The sequence below is a fragment of the Staurois parvus genome, unplaced genomic scaffold, assembly GCF_062004578.1.
Source record: "Staurois parvus isolate SC_StPar_1 unplaced genomic scaffold, SC_StPar_1.0 ptg000122l, whole genome shotgun sequence".
Classification (NCBI taxonomy): Eukaryota; Metazoa; Chordata; class Amphibia; order Anura; family Ranidae; genus Staurois; species Staurois parvus.
Window position 1 is genome coordinate 261,138 of NW_028317918.1, and position 13,557 is coordinate 274,694.

General features: G+C 39.4%; 1 protein-coding gene across 1 annotated transcript in view; it reads right to left on the bottom strand.

Annotated features, from left to right (window-relative positions):
* TRPC3 (transient receptor potential cation channel subfamily C member 3) overlaps nt 1-13,557 on the bottom strand; it is a 326,064-nt gene that overhangs the window by 116,737 nt on the left and 195,770 nt on the right. The window lies entirely within an intron of this gene.

Consider the following 13,557-nt stretch of genomic DNA (forward strand, 5'->3'; position numbering starts at 1 on the left):
AATTGTCATAATAAAATGTATCTAATTATAATTTTTTCTTTTCATTTTTGATAATGAAGGGAACGGTTAGAGCCAATGCCAGTTTTTTTTCTGTCTGTGTCCCTGTGTCTTACTTGCATTGAAAGTAAGGCAAATTGCAACATTTCGATTGCTCAACAAAACGGGAATGGAGGGGACATCTTCCACTAGACACACTTGATTTGGTGAGAGATTTTCTCTCACTTGTATCTCCAAGACAGGAAGAGAGGAAAAATCCCCCTAAAAGGACACAGACAGAAAAATAAAACCTGGCAGGTCTTTTAGACCTTTATTACTCTATCCAATATTACAAAAAGGTTTTAGCTTTAGGTATAGTTTATTGCAAGCTATAGGAGTTCTGTTCTATTCCCTCCTTAATCTCACTACTAGACCAATACTTTGACAAATGGCCTCACTGTCCAAAAGTGAGACTCATAAGAAGGAATTGGACAGATAATTCAACCAAGCTGGCTGAGACTGCATATTAGATTGTGCAGTGTTTTGGACTTATTGAGCGCACTGGAATAGTAGAATTGACATGAAGGCACCTGGAGTAATATAACTGTCAGTTTAGTAATATTACAATGACAATAGGCAGCACAGGCCAGCACTCTCTCTGTAGAACGCCGCCATGTCATGAATGATCCTTCAGCTGAGGGGAGGGGTAGCAGAGGGGGAGAAAGAAAGGACAGAGGAAGATGCCGGGTGTCTGGGACCAGTGTAGCAGCTGAGCTACTGCTCCTTCCAGTGTTCCTCTCAGACTCAGTCCCTCACTGCAAGTCAGCTGGCAACTGCTGATCACTGTGGCGTTCCAACCCTTCTCTTCCCATTCATCAGCAGAGGTGGAGCTGCACCTGCAGAGAAAGGTAATGTCTGACTCTAATGTCTCGTATCTGCGTGAGTGTGACCCAGCTGGACATCCATGACATGTCAATGAGTGATAAGATAATCACGATCCCACAGCCTGCTCTTCTAGTGCCTGCTGGTCAGTGTTGGTGGTGGTGTGTTGTGTCGGATCTGACACTGTGTGGGATTACTCAGTTCAGGTGTTCTCTGTGTGTGTGCTGGCTGGGCTGCCTCTGTCAGAGCTATCTTATGGCACTTGTTTTTGCAAATTAAAAGAAATTTAGCAATTTCATGTTTTGTTGATTTAATATGTTCCACTGTTGTAAAATGTTTTTCTTTTTTTTTGGGGGGGGGCGCAAGTAGCTGGTCTTGCCTAGGGCACAAAATAGTCTAGCATTGGCCCTGGATACATATAGCTAATGATTGCTGACCTGATGCTTTAGCTTTAGTACTTTCTGCATCTAGGTGTTCTGATTCCTCCTGCCTAATTAGCTCCAATCTGGTTCTGGGTGTGCAGGTTAGAGGTGCTGAAATCAGCCTTAGCCAGGCAACTAGCATTTTCAAAAGGAGATCAGCAATGTTAACCTCAATATACCTCTTTTGATGACTGTATTTTAATGAATCCCTCCTTGAGGAAAAGAGGTAATACTCCTGTAGCCAGGATTCAGATTTCTATAATATTATACTAAATGGACTACCCTCACATTCTTAGAATGTTAGGAAAAAAATGGACATCACAGATTAAATTGTATCTAAAACTACTTTTCAGCTTTGAAAGATTGTGGAAGGATTAGAAGCTCCATCAAGTTTTGATTGCTGTCTGTTACCTTTCATAAAGAGATTCACCCTGTCTGTCCATGTGGACATTGTCACTGGGGCAGAAAATTATGTGAAATTCAAAATGTTAAAGTCATCATTCGATCAAGAACAAAAGCCCCAAAAAATCAAATGACATGACAATCAAAATATCCATGACAACTCTGTAAAAAGTAGTTTTCCCTTACTCTGGAGATATTTCTTCCTCTTGTGACTCTAGGACTGGAAGCAAAGAGAAATCTCCTTAATCGAACACAAGCAGCAAGAAAGATCAAAAAAATCTGACAGGGGTTTAAACTGTTCCCTTCTGTAGTCAAAATAAGAAGTAAAAAAAATAAAAAAAATGTTTGTTTAGACACCAGTGAATCTCACACTTAAGGGACAGTGGACATCAGAAAATGGAATAGTAACTGGGGCCTGCTGGGTTATTGCCCTGATAACTGTAATAATTGTAAATAGGAAAACATACAGCATATCATAAAGTAGATGATATGACATTTTGTATAGATTCAAAATGATGTGTTGCATGTCAGAATTCCCCTTTTAAACATTCTGTACCATGTACCACAGACACATTTCGTTACTATTGTTCCTTTTGCTGATGATGTATTTTCAATTTTCTATGTTTATATCTAAAATATGATTATTATTGCAAATAAAAACATAAACTGTTGACACAGCATCCCAAAGCTCTATCAACCATTACAATACAAGAGTCTTAATGTATGTGTCAAATGCATGACTGCAACTGCTGCGTCTACAAGGAAAGAGCTTTGGTGCTTCTTATAAAAATGCACATAAAGAACAAAAAAGAGCAGGTTGTGTAGAATTGCGTTGCGGACTACAAAGTCAAATTATATGAAGACAAAATAAAAGGAATAATGAAAGTAAAATGCATTTGTAAATCATTGACATTTTAGATTATTTTCTAATGTGTTACTGAGGATGTGCACTTAAGCCTATTGCTGTCATTATTGTCCCAAAGGACAACAATGCTCTTCAGTTCCATTGTGACACATTTACTTTATGTACCTTAAAGTGTTACTAAACCCACAACAGTAAAATCTGTCTGTATATGCTGTAAAGCATCTTGTTATACTCACTGTGGAACCTAAGGGATTAATTCTCTGCATTATATAAAAACGCTGTTTGATTCTGAATTCTCTGATCCTCCCCTTCTTCCAGTGTCCCCCTCTTATCTCCTGATAAGACATAGCGTGTGGAGTCACTCTGCACATGCTCAATTTGGTGTGTATTTCTAGAGAGGTTTTTCTTCTCTTGGGAGGGTGCATGTGATCAGCACAGAGCCAATCAGCACTGTCCAGACAGAGGTCAGGGGTACTGCATTCTCCTAGAGCAGAATAAAAACTCCTCCTACAAGCTTTAACATGTGCTTGGCTGGACACTGATAGAAGTCACAAGACTGCTCTAACTGCTGATAAGAATAGCTATTTAGCAGTTTATATTTACTAAAATAATTGCATTTCCATGTTCTGTGTACTGTGGGAGACCAGATAGAGTGAATGCAGGGCCCTGAGTTTATTAACACTTTAAATATACCTCTTCAAAAGATGAACTCAAAAGACAAAAACATTAACCTACATAGTAAGGAGGTTAACCTAACAATTAAAAAAACAGGGATTCAACTGAGGCAATTTTAGGAACTGAAGTGTCAGATTTATAAACGATTCACTGGGACTCACAATCGTGAGTGCACATTCACTGCATTATAAACTGTAATGTGCACTTGGCGAATATTGCGGGTCAGCAAATATATATAAAAGATCCATTTCAAGTCACTAAATTGACAGTAAATCTCTTAAAATTTCTGATGAATAGCACAGGATGTAGAAGATTTTGATTCTTTATGAAGTAGTATTTTAACTTTTTCTTTTATTTTTTCAAGTATCTGCACTTAGAATATACATAATTAGTATAGTTTATATAAAATAATTAATCGACAGTCTGGATAATGTTTTCAAATCTTAGCAATAATATTACTTGGCATGATTTTTATACTAGATTCAGCAGGAAACCTAAAGCTGTTAGTGGTAAATCTGAAAGCATCTGGCTCATGGCTTGCTCTGGAACTGGCATGTATGGCCTGTAATTTTACAGCACGCTGCATTGCAATGCATTTTTGTTACAGCAGGAGCCAAACTCAGCATTGCCTATAATGCTACCACCTCCCCCTCTCTGTTGGGGTCCCTCAAGGCTCTGTCCTCGGGCCCCTTCTCTTCTCCATCTACACCTCCTCCCTTGGCCAACTCATACACTCTCACGGCTTCAACTACCAGCTCTATGCCGATGACACACAAATCTATCTCTCAACCCCCCACCTCACCCCCTCGGTCTCCGCCCGAATCACATACCTACTGAGCGACATATCAGACTGGATGTTGCTCCACTTCCTTAAACTGAACCTCTCCAAAACCGAGTTTCTTTTCTTCCCCCCCGCCCCGCAGGCCAGAGTACTTGGTGTCATTCTGGACTCCAACCTATCCTTCCAGCCCCAAGTCCAATCTTTAACAAACTCGTGCAGACTCCACCTCCGCAACATCGACAAAATACGCAAGTTCCTAACCCCAGAAACCACTAAACAGCTCATCCACTCCCTCATCATATCACGACTCGACTACTGCAACTCCCTCCTCACTGGCCTGCCTCGCCGCTGGCTATCCCTGCTTCAGTCAATCCTGAATACGGCTGCCAGACTCATTCACCTTTCCAACCGCTCCATTTTCGCCACCCCCCTCTGCCAATCCCTCCCCTGGCTTCTGATTGCGCAACGGATCAAATTCAAAATCCTAACACTGACGTACAAAGCTGTCCACCATACTGCCCCGTACTACATCACTGACCTAATATCCAAGTACCGCCCAGCACGCACACTCCGCTCCTCACAAGACCTCCTTCTCTCTAGTTCCCTGGTCTCCTCCTCCCATGCCCGCCTCCAGGACTTCTCCAGGATGTCACCCATCCTCTGGAACTCCCTGCCCCAACCCATCAGATTATCACCTACTCTCCTCTCCTTTAGGCGCACCCTGAAACCCCATCTCTTCAGGGAAGCCTACCCCACCCCCTTCTAACTTGTCGACCTCCTCCACTCTTCCTACCACTCCATCCCCCACAGCTATCTCCTCCTGTGCCACCATCCCCTCCCTCCTAGATTGTAAGCTCGAAAGAGCAGGGCCCTCGGTCCCCTCATGTTTTGCATTGTATTGTATTGTATTGTTATTGTTCTGTCACTTGATCTGTCCCCCTTTGTAATGTACAGCGCTGAGCGAACCATTGGCGCTTTATAAATACTGTATAATAATAATAATATTACCTATTACTATTATTTAAAAAACATTGTTTTTTTTCACTTCATTGCTTTGGTTTTTTTCAACAGAAATTACATCCTTGCATTTTATCTGTATTGAGCAACATGGCCTAGCACTTGTGATGCTAATGAGCTCTTAAAAAAGTTGTCTTATTGTAAGATAGTCATTATCATCAATCCTCTTTCCTACAATGACCTTGGACTGCCTCATTATTTGTACACCCCTTGACATGCACTTTAATTGTAGTCACATGGAGCTGTTATGAAATGATGGGTATTACCAGGTATGTATTTTGATTTATGGATTTTTATGTGTATGATATATTATTATTATTTACAGTATGTTTTTATTGTACATTTTCTGTTTTTCCTAATTTTTTTTGCAGGCGATAGGAAAGTAAAATGAATTTAAGAATATTTAAAAAAAAAAAATAACAAACATACAAGATTTCTTCTTTAATTCCCTCAGATGAAGTGTGCAGGCACATACAGTATATATGTTTTATATGGTACCAAGGCAAATAGGTATTCTCAACAGGTATATGCCCTGTTTCAATTTTTGTTACTATATTAGTGTTCTGAAAGTATAATACTGTACGTACATATTCCTGATTCCTATTCATCTTAGAAAAACAGCTACTCACTGACAAGGTCAAAAATCAACTGAGACAGGTGGAAAATTATTGACCAAAGAGTGACTGCCTGCTTTCAGATGCAGTCACGGTTTAGCAGTGTCATTTGTATTCAGACAGCTGGAGATACTGCAACTGCATGGAAACAATGGTGGGACATGGGGAATAATCCATCCATGCTGTTGGGAAACAATCAAGGTGTGAAGCATTCTTTGTCTATAGTTTATAAATAATCCAGGGTTTCCAAAATCTGTCCTCAAGTCCAACATGTTTGGTAGGTAGGTTCACACAATGAGGAATGATGTAGAAAACTACAAGGAACAGTCAAACAGACTCCCTACTGTGGGTTGCCAGCTTACACATAAAAGTGATTCCACAACACCTTTCAACCATATAAATCTATATATAAACTTGTGAAGTGCTACCCAAAATAAATAAAATGTAATAATAAACAAAAAGATATTAGTGAGCGCACAGGTAGGAGGCAAGTTGCTGGCACAAAGGAATTCCACACTTATATGTGTAATGCCCAATGTGGGGCTTCATCAGTAGTAGTGGTAGACCTACTGTTGAAGCCCCAGATTGGGTGAAATACGTTTTTATTTTTATGCCATTTATGTAAGTTTGGAGTGGAATCAGCATGGTGGAGAAGTAATGGTTGGAAATAGACCGGAATGAGGCATCCATCTGGAAGCTAAGCTGTTTTGACCTCTTGGAAAACCCAGAGTTCAAGTAAGGAGGTGAGCATATTCATATTCATACATCACTAGGTGGAATGCATGTTATATCAAGAGGAGGAGGATCACCTGATATATAGACAATTTGGTCACTGGAGCTCATCCCTGGATTTATAGTGTTTTGGAGCACTGTATGGTGTGTTTGGACTTTTTTTACTACATGCAATTGGTAGTCACTATTGTGATTGCACTTTATGTGTTTATTTTTTTGTGTATGTATAATTAGATATTGAGGTTACTTTAATAAAACTGGAGAGTGCAAAATCTGGTGCAGTTCTGCAGAGATACCAATCAGCTTCCAGTTTTTATTTGTCAAAGCTGAAGTTAGAAGCTGATTAGCTACCAGCTAGGCATGGAATTAACAAGTTGGTGACATATTGCAACATCTATCATTTTCCATTCTTCAAAAACAACCTCTTTTAAAGCCTGAATGCTGGACGGAGAGTGATGCTAAACTTGTCTCTCAGAATTCTCAGAAAACTTGTCTCAGAATTCCTCATACAGTTGCAAGAAAAAGTATGTGAACCCCTTGGGATTACGTGGAGTTTTGCATGAATTGGGCATAAAATGTGCTCTGAACGTCATCTAAGTCACAACAATAGAAGAACACAGTGTGCTGAAAATAATACTATACAAACATTAGATGTTGCCATGGTTTAATTGCACTTAACATGTAAACATTCACAGTGCAGGGAGGAAAAAGTATGTGAGGCCATAGCTTAATGACTTCTCCCAGAGCTAATTGGGGCCAGGAGTGAGCCAACCTTGACTCCAATCAGTGTGATGATATTGGATGTGTTGCTGACAGCTGTCCTGCCCTTAAAAAACACACACCTGTTTTGGGTTTACTGGTTTCAAGAAGCACTGTCTGATGTGAACTATGCCTTGCAGAAAAGAGCTCTCAGAAGACCTACGATCAAGAATTGTTGACTTGCATGAAGCTGGAAAGGGTTACAAAAGTATCTCCAAAAGCCTTGATGTTCATTTGTCCATGGTAAGACAGACTGTCTACAAATGGAGAAAGTTTAGCACTGTTGCTACTCTCCCTGGGCGTGGTCGTCCTGTAAAAATGACTGCAAGAGCACAGTGCAGAATGCTGCATGAGGTAAAGAAGAATCCCAGAGTGTCAGCTAAAGACCTACAGAAATCTCTGGCACATGCTAACATTTTTGTTGACACATCTACAATAAGGAAAACATTAAACAAGAATGGAGTACATGGGAGGACACCACGGAGGAAGCCATTGCTGTCCAAAAAGAATAATGCAGCACGTTTGAAGTTTGAAAAAGAGCACCTGGATGTTCCACAGCACTACTGGCAAAATATACTGTGGACAGATGAAACCAAGATTGAGTTGTTTGAGAAGAACACACAACACTGTGTGGAGAAAAAAAAGGCACAGCACACCAACATCAAAACCTCATCCCCACTGTAAAACATGGCGGAGGGAGCATCATGGTTTGGGGCTGCTTTGCTGCCTCAGGGCCTGGACGGATTGTTGTCATTGATGGGAAAATGATTTCCAGAGTTTATCAAGACATTTTGCAGGAAAACGTACGACCATCTGTCCGCCAACTGAAGCTCCGCAGAGGATGGGTGATGCAACAGGACAATGACCCAAAGCATACAAGTAATTCAACAAAACAATAGCTGCAACGGCACAGAATATGCCTTCTGGAGTGGCCCAGTCAGAATCCTGACCTCAACCCGATTGAAATACTGTGGCATGACCTTAAGAGAGCGATTCACACCAGACATCCCAAGAATATTGCTACACTGAAACAGTTTTGTGAAGAGGAGTGGTCCAAAATTACTCCAAATCGTTGTGCAGGTCTGATCTGCAACTACAGGAAACATTTGGCTGAGGTTATTGTTGCCAAAGGAGGGTCAACCAGTTATTAAGTCCAAAGGTTCACATACTTTTTCCTCCCTGCACTGTGAATGTTTACATGTTATGTGCAATTAAACCATGACAACATCTAATGTGTGTGTAGTATTATGTTCAGCAGACTGTGTTCTTCTATTGTTGTGACTTAGATGACGTTCAGAGCACATTTTATGCCCAATTCATGCAAAACTCCACGTAATCCCAAGGGGTTCACATACTTTTTCTTGCAACTGTAGGTGTTTTATTGGGTTCAGATCAGGAGACATACTCACAGGAAACAATCACCCCAGTTTGGCTTTCTACTTCTTTAGCTAACTGCAGTGAATTTGCATGGCAATTTTTTTGCAACCCTTCTCATCAGAAGATGCTCCTCTTGAGGTGTTAACCTCTGTGGACAGCCTGGACGTTTCTGTAAGATGGTTGCAGTTCCATCTTTGTTAAATTTGTGTATCCATTTTGCTACAGTTGTCTGACTGACAAGTAAAGCTTTGCTGATCTTCTTGTAGACTTTACCTTTCTTTTGTAAAGAAATAATTTTCTTTGTCAGGCCTTGTGACATTTCTCTTCCATGTGGTGCCACTGCTTACAGCATGAAATGGGAAGGGGTTTTCTTTGTTAAGTAATGCCCTTTTATAATCAACTGTCTGCTGGATACCTGTTTAATATATAATTGGACTCTCCTGTAGTTGAATTCTTGTTTAGTAGAATTTTGTTGTCTAAAATTTTGCTTTGCGCCTTAGACTTTCATTGGGGTGTATTAATTTTTGCAACATGGTCTTGAATGAATTTGTTCCAAAAAATACTTTTTTGTGTGTGCAAATTAACAAATCTTGTTTGCAATCAATGGCCCACATTTGTGGGAGTATTATGTAGTATAGTGTTCTATAGAAAATGTTGATTCTAAAAGAAAAGTAAAGGGCTGAGCACTGTAAATGTAATATAACTGCTTGTGTAGAGATCTATAAATTGTTCATTGTTGGTGGGACTTGACAAGTTTGTGAGACATGGAGTACACCAAACCTTCTTAAAGCACTGCATCTAGGTGTAGGTACTGGACATACATTCTTTACCTCACATCTACAATAGATAACACACCCATTTACAAGTCTCCTGTGCTCTCACTCATACTTAAACTCAGTTTATAACTATAAAAAGAACAAACAGGAGGGCGCAAATGCCTAGTGCATTATCAATTTGTAATTCGTTGTTCATACAACATAGATGCCAAATGGGTACTCACAGAAGTGAAGAATGAAATTGCAAAAAGATCACAAGATTGCACAGCATAGGAAGTCACATACGACCATACACCCTGCTGGACTAGCAAGCTGATGCGTTTTGGAGGCGTACCTCATTCCTCAGAGTTTGTTAGCACCATCTTGTAACCTTTATGCGATTTTATTCTTCATTTCTGTGAGTGGTCATGTGTGGTCCTCTCAGTCTTCAGTGGATCTCTGAGCAATGATAATGATCGAGTTTTTCTTGTGTGTACAGTTTGTAGCTATGGCATGTTGATAGCTTATACAAGCATATAGCTTCCAGATGGGCAAATTCCGGGTTAATCTGCTAGATAATAATAAGTTTAATAAACTACACCATTGCTTATAAAATAATTGGCATATTTATCCTTTGATATAGTGAAACAAATTCATAAGCATTGGCAATCCTAAGTGCACATATGTAGTTCAGCTTTATAATGCTTCCTAGTGCTATAACTGCTTGGCCTTTTATTTGTCATCCCCCTATACTAATGTGGTTTTCTTTGGGCATGCCATTTTTTCCCTGAATGTTCACCTCTGAAAAAGTGATTTATACATTCCATTCTGCTCCCCTTGTGTTGGTCCTACATTTAGCTTCTTTTCTGTATTTCGTTCAACATACCAACATGTAAATTCACTTGTTCAACATGTAAATTAACTCATATACCTAAAAATAATTTGTAATGAAACTAACCTGCATCTGTTTGACTACTTCTCACATAATTTATATCAATATGTTTTTTATAGATTTTTTTTGTAAATGTCCAAAGAATTTCAGTGACTTATTTTGTTCTTAAAAAGCTTTCTTTAGTTTTACCAATTTTACTAATTATGTATTCTTTAAAACAGTGGACAAATTCAAGTGGTTTCTGCACAACAACACTCCAGTGCTAATTTATGAAATAGGATAGAGCAAAAATGGGGAGCTAATTACTTGAGATGGTAATCAAAATGTGCAAACATTAAAGGCCATCTTGAGTGCTACTTGCTTAACTTCATGAGTACAGCATGAATCAAGTATGTTTGACCTTTCCTACTCTTTACACCAAATAAAATGTCATTGTAATGTGTTTATTAGTTAGATGAGATGTATGCTCTCAATTGATGTTGTTAATCATGTTGTGATTCCATAATTGACAAGTAAATTCAGCCAGTGAGTTGTCTGCTATCCAGGAAGCACTGCAATTATACTAGACCCTCCAATGTGACTGACTCCACTAGGTACTAAGCACTTGGCTCCTGATTCATCTTTCTCTTTCTGATTACACTTGCCTGACATTTAAGCAGACTCTTCATGGCTGAGCTCAGGAGATGTAATCAGAAAGGCATAGAGATGATCAAGAATATTTTGTACTTGCTGGATGCATTATTGTGTACAGTGGTGAATGCACCAGTACTCTGGTTTTCTTCCACATGCCAAAGACATGCTGGTAGGTTAATTAGCTCCGGAATTCGCCCTAGTATGTGTATATATGAATGTTAGGGACCTTAAGTTTTTAGCTCCTTGAGTGCAGGGACTGATATGAATGTACAATTTATATGTGAACCGCTACATAAATTGTCTGCACTATATACAGTAAATACTTGCAATAAAAAAATAAGTCCAAGAGCTGGCATGCACTTTATTGGACTTAGCTCATAATATGTGTGAGAAACAGAAGTAGTAGCACTCTGGGATAACAAAAATAGGCTTGTTTATTCATTCCACATAGATAAAAAAAAAAGACAAAAACGCAGCTCCAGGACAGCTGTTTTTGTCTTTTTCACCTATATGGAATGAATGAAGCATATTTTTTGTTATCTCGGAGTGCCGCTACTTCTGTTTCTCACACTGATTAATCACAGCTGTGGACCGAGCCTGCACCCAGGTACTTTGAGTGGCTTTGTAGCTTTACGGGCTTGCCTTCAAGCAGTGTGAATACTACACACCTTTTCTCTTAGCTCATAATATGACTACCCTTTAAAAAAGTAGCAGCCTTTCACAGCACCCAGGCCAGTACCACAACCTCTTGCTTTATTCTGTAGTATGCATCCTTGTTTTCAAAGAATTATAGAGGGGTGCTTAGAACCGAGGAACACTTGTCAAAATTACTCAAAAATTAAGCAATATTTTAGTAACAAGAAATATGTATTTAGTGATTTGGGTAGCCAGCTGTATGATTAAATGCAGGCATAAACATTAGTGCTCTTTAGCAGGTAGGCTGTATGCTCTGAGTTCCCAAAGTATGCAATATCACACACAAACCTCATATAACGTACTCTGAATGCAAACATAACATGTATGCTTGGAATATATCTTTAAAGTCAAATTAAAAAGTAACTGGATGCTACTTAGTTTGCTAAAACAATATACCGTATTTTCCGGCGTATAAGACGACCCCCCTACTTTTCCTGTTAAAATATAGGGTTTGGGCTATACTCGCCGTATAAGACTACCCCTCTTCCAACGCACACCAAATAAAAATTAAAAACATCAGATTTGATTTCAATATGGTAATTTTAATTCAAATGCTTATGACATGCAAATACCTAGCAGGAAAACTGTCACTTATAAACATAAGGCTGTTTGTCATCAAACATGTAAACATAAAACAGTGCAAGTGGATTAAACTTTTTCTAATTCACTCTAAAGCTGAAAGGAAGGATAAGACAATAAACCCATGGCAGCTGCCATGCTGTTTGTTTTCTAAGCAGTCAACCAAACTGGAACTGATGATGATAGGCGGAAGATAAACAATAGAGAGAGATCAAGTTCCTGGCGAGTCAGCAACGCCCATCATAACTGCAAGGTTTTGCTGGTGTGACAGTTTCCCTTTAAAAGCCTTCAAAATCCTCCTGTTCGTCATCTGATATCATAAGTTCATCAATGACATCTTGTGATACATTTGTAAGGCAGTCATCGTATGGATCTAATTCCGTATCAGATGGTGTGGTCTCAGCTTCGGCTTCCTCTTCATCTTGCCACAAGTAGTCATCCTCCATACCATCTAATAAATTTGATATGCCACACTTCTTGAAAGACTTGACTACTGTTTCTGCATCAATATCATTCCAGGCTTTTATGACAAACTTGCACGAAACATCCAACTGTGGAGAACACATGTTTCCTCCTTTTGTGAATGACTTTTCGCCGCTAACCATCCACTCATTCCACTGTTCTCGAATGCGATCTTTAAATGGCTTGTTTAGGCACACATCCAGTGGCTGTACCAACGATGTCAATCCTGCAGGAATAACTGCCACATCTGTGTTTATTTTTGCAAGCCTTTGCTTGGTGCTGGGAGTTAAATGAGCCCTGAACATATCCCACACCAGTAGACTACGTTTTTGAATAAGTCCACCTGGTCGCCGGCTCCGTACATTATCAAGCCATAGCTTTACCCCTTCTTCATCCATCCAGCCTTTTTCATTCACATGTACAAAACAACCAACAGGGAACTTGAGTTTCGGCATTGTTTTTCTTTTAAAAATAATCATTGGTCTCAGTTTGGCGCCATCAGCTGTGCATGCTAGTACCACTGTAAAACTGGACTTCTCATGTCCTGTTGTTTTAATTAAAATTGTTTTTTCACCTTTTGGATGGACAGTTTTATTTCCAACCATATCAAAATTCATTGGAGTTTCATCCATATTTCCGATACTACTTAACGCATAGCCATGTTTATTGCGCTGTTGTATTACGTATCGATGGAAACTATTTTCTTTGGCATCAAGATCTGCAGGTAATTTTTGTGCAATTTTCGTCTTTTGCCTCAGTGTCATATTATGCCTTTCCAAGAATCTAGTACACCAGGATACAGTGGCCTTAAATCTGTTGCTGTGATCTGGGTTAGATTTGGCCCACTGAAGTGCAAACAAACGTATTTTATTTCGCGTCACTATATAACCGTTTTGGCGATGCTCATTCACCATGTCTGCTACATGTTTTTCGAGTTCTGGCCAATGTGGGGTGCCTCTTCTTAATGCACACTTACCCCTTGGCATACTCTTTAATGCTTTTTCATTTGCTTTCCAGTCCCGAACCATCTTTTCTGTT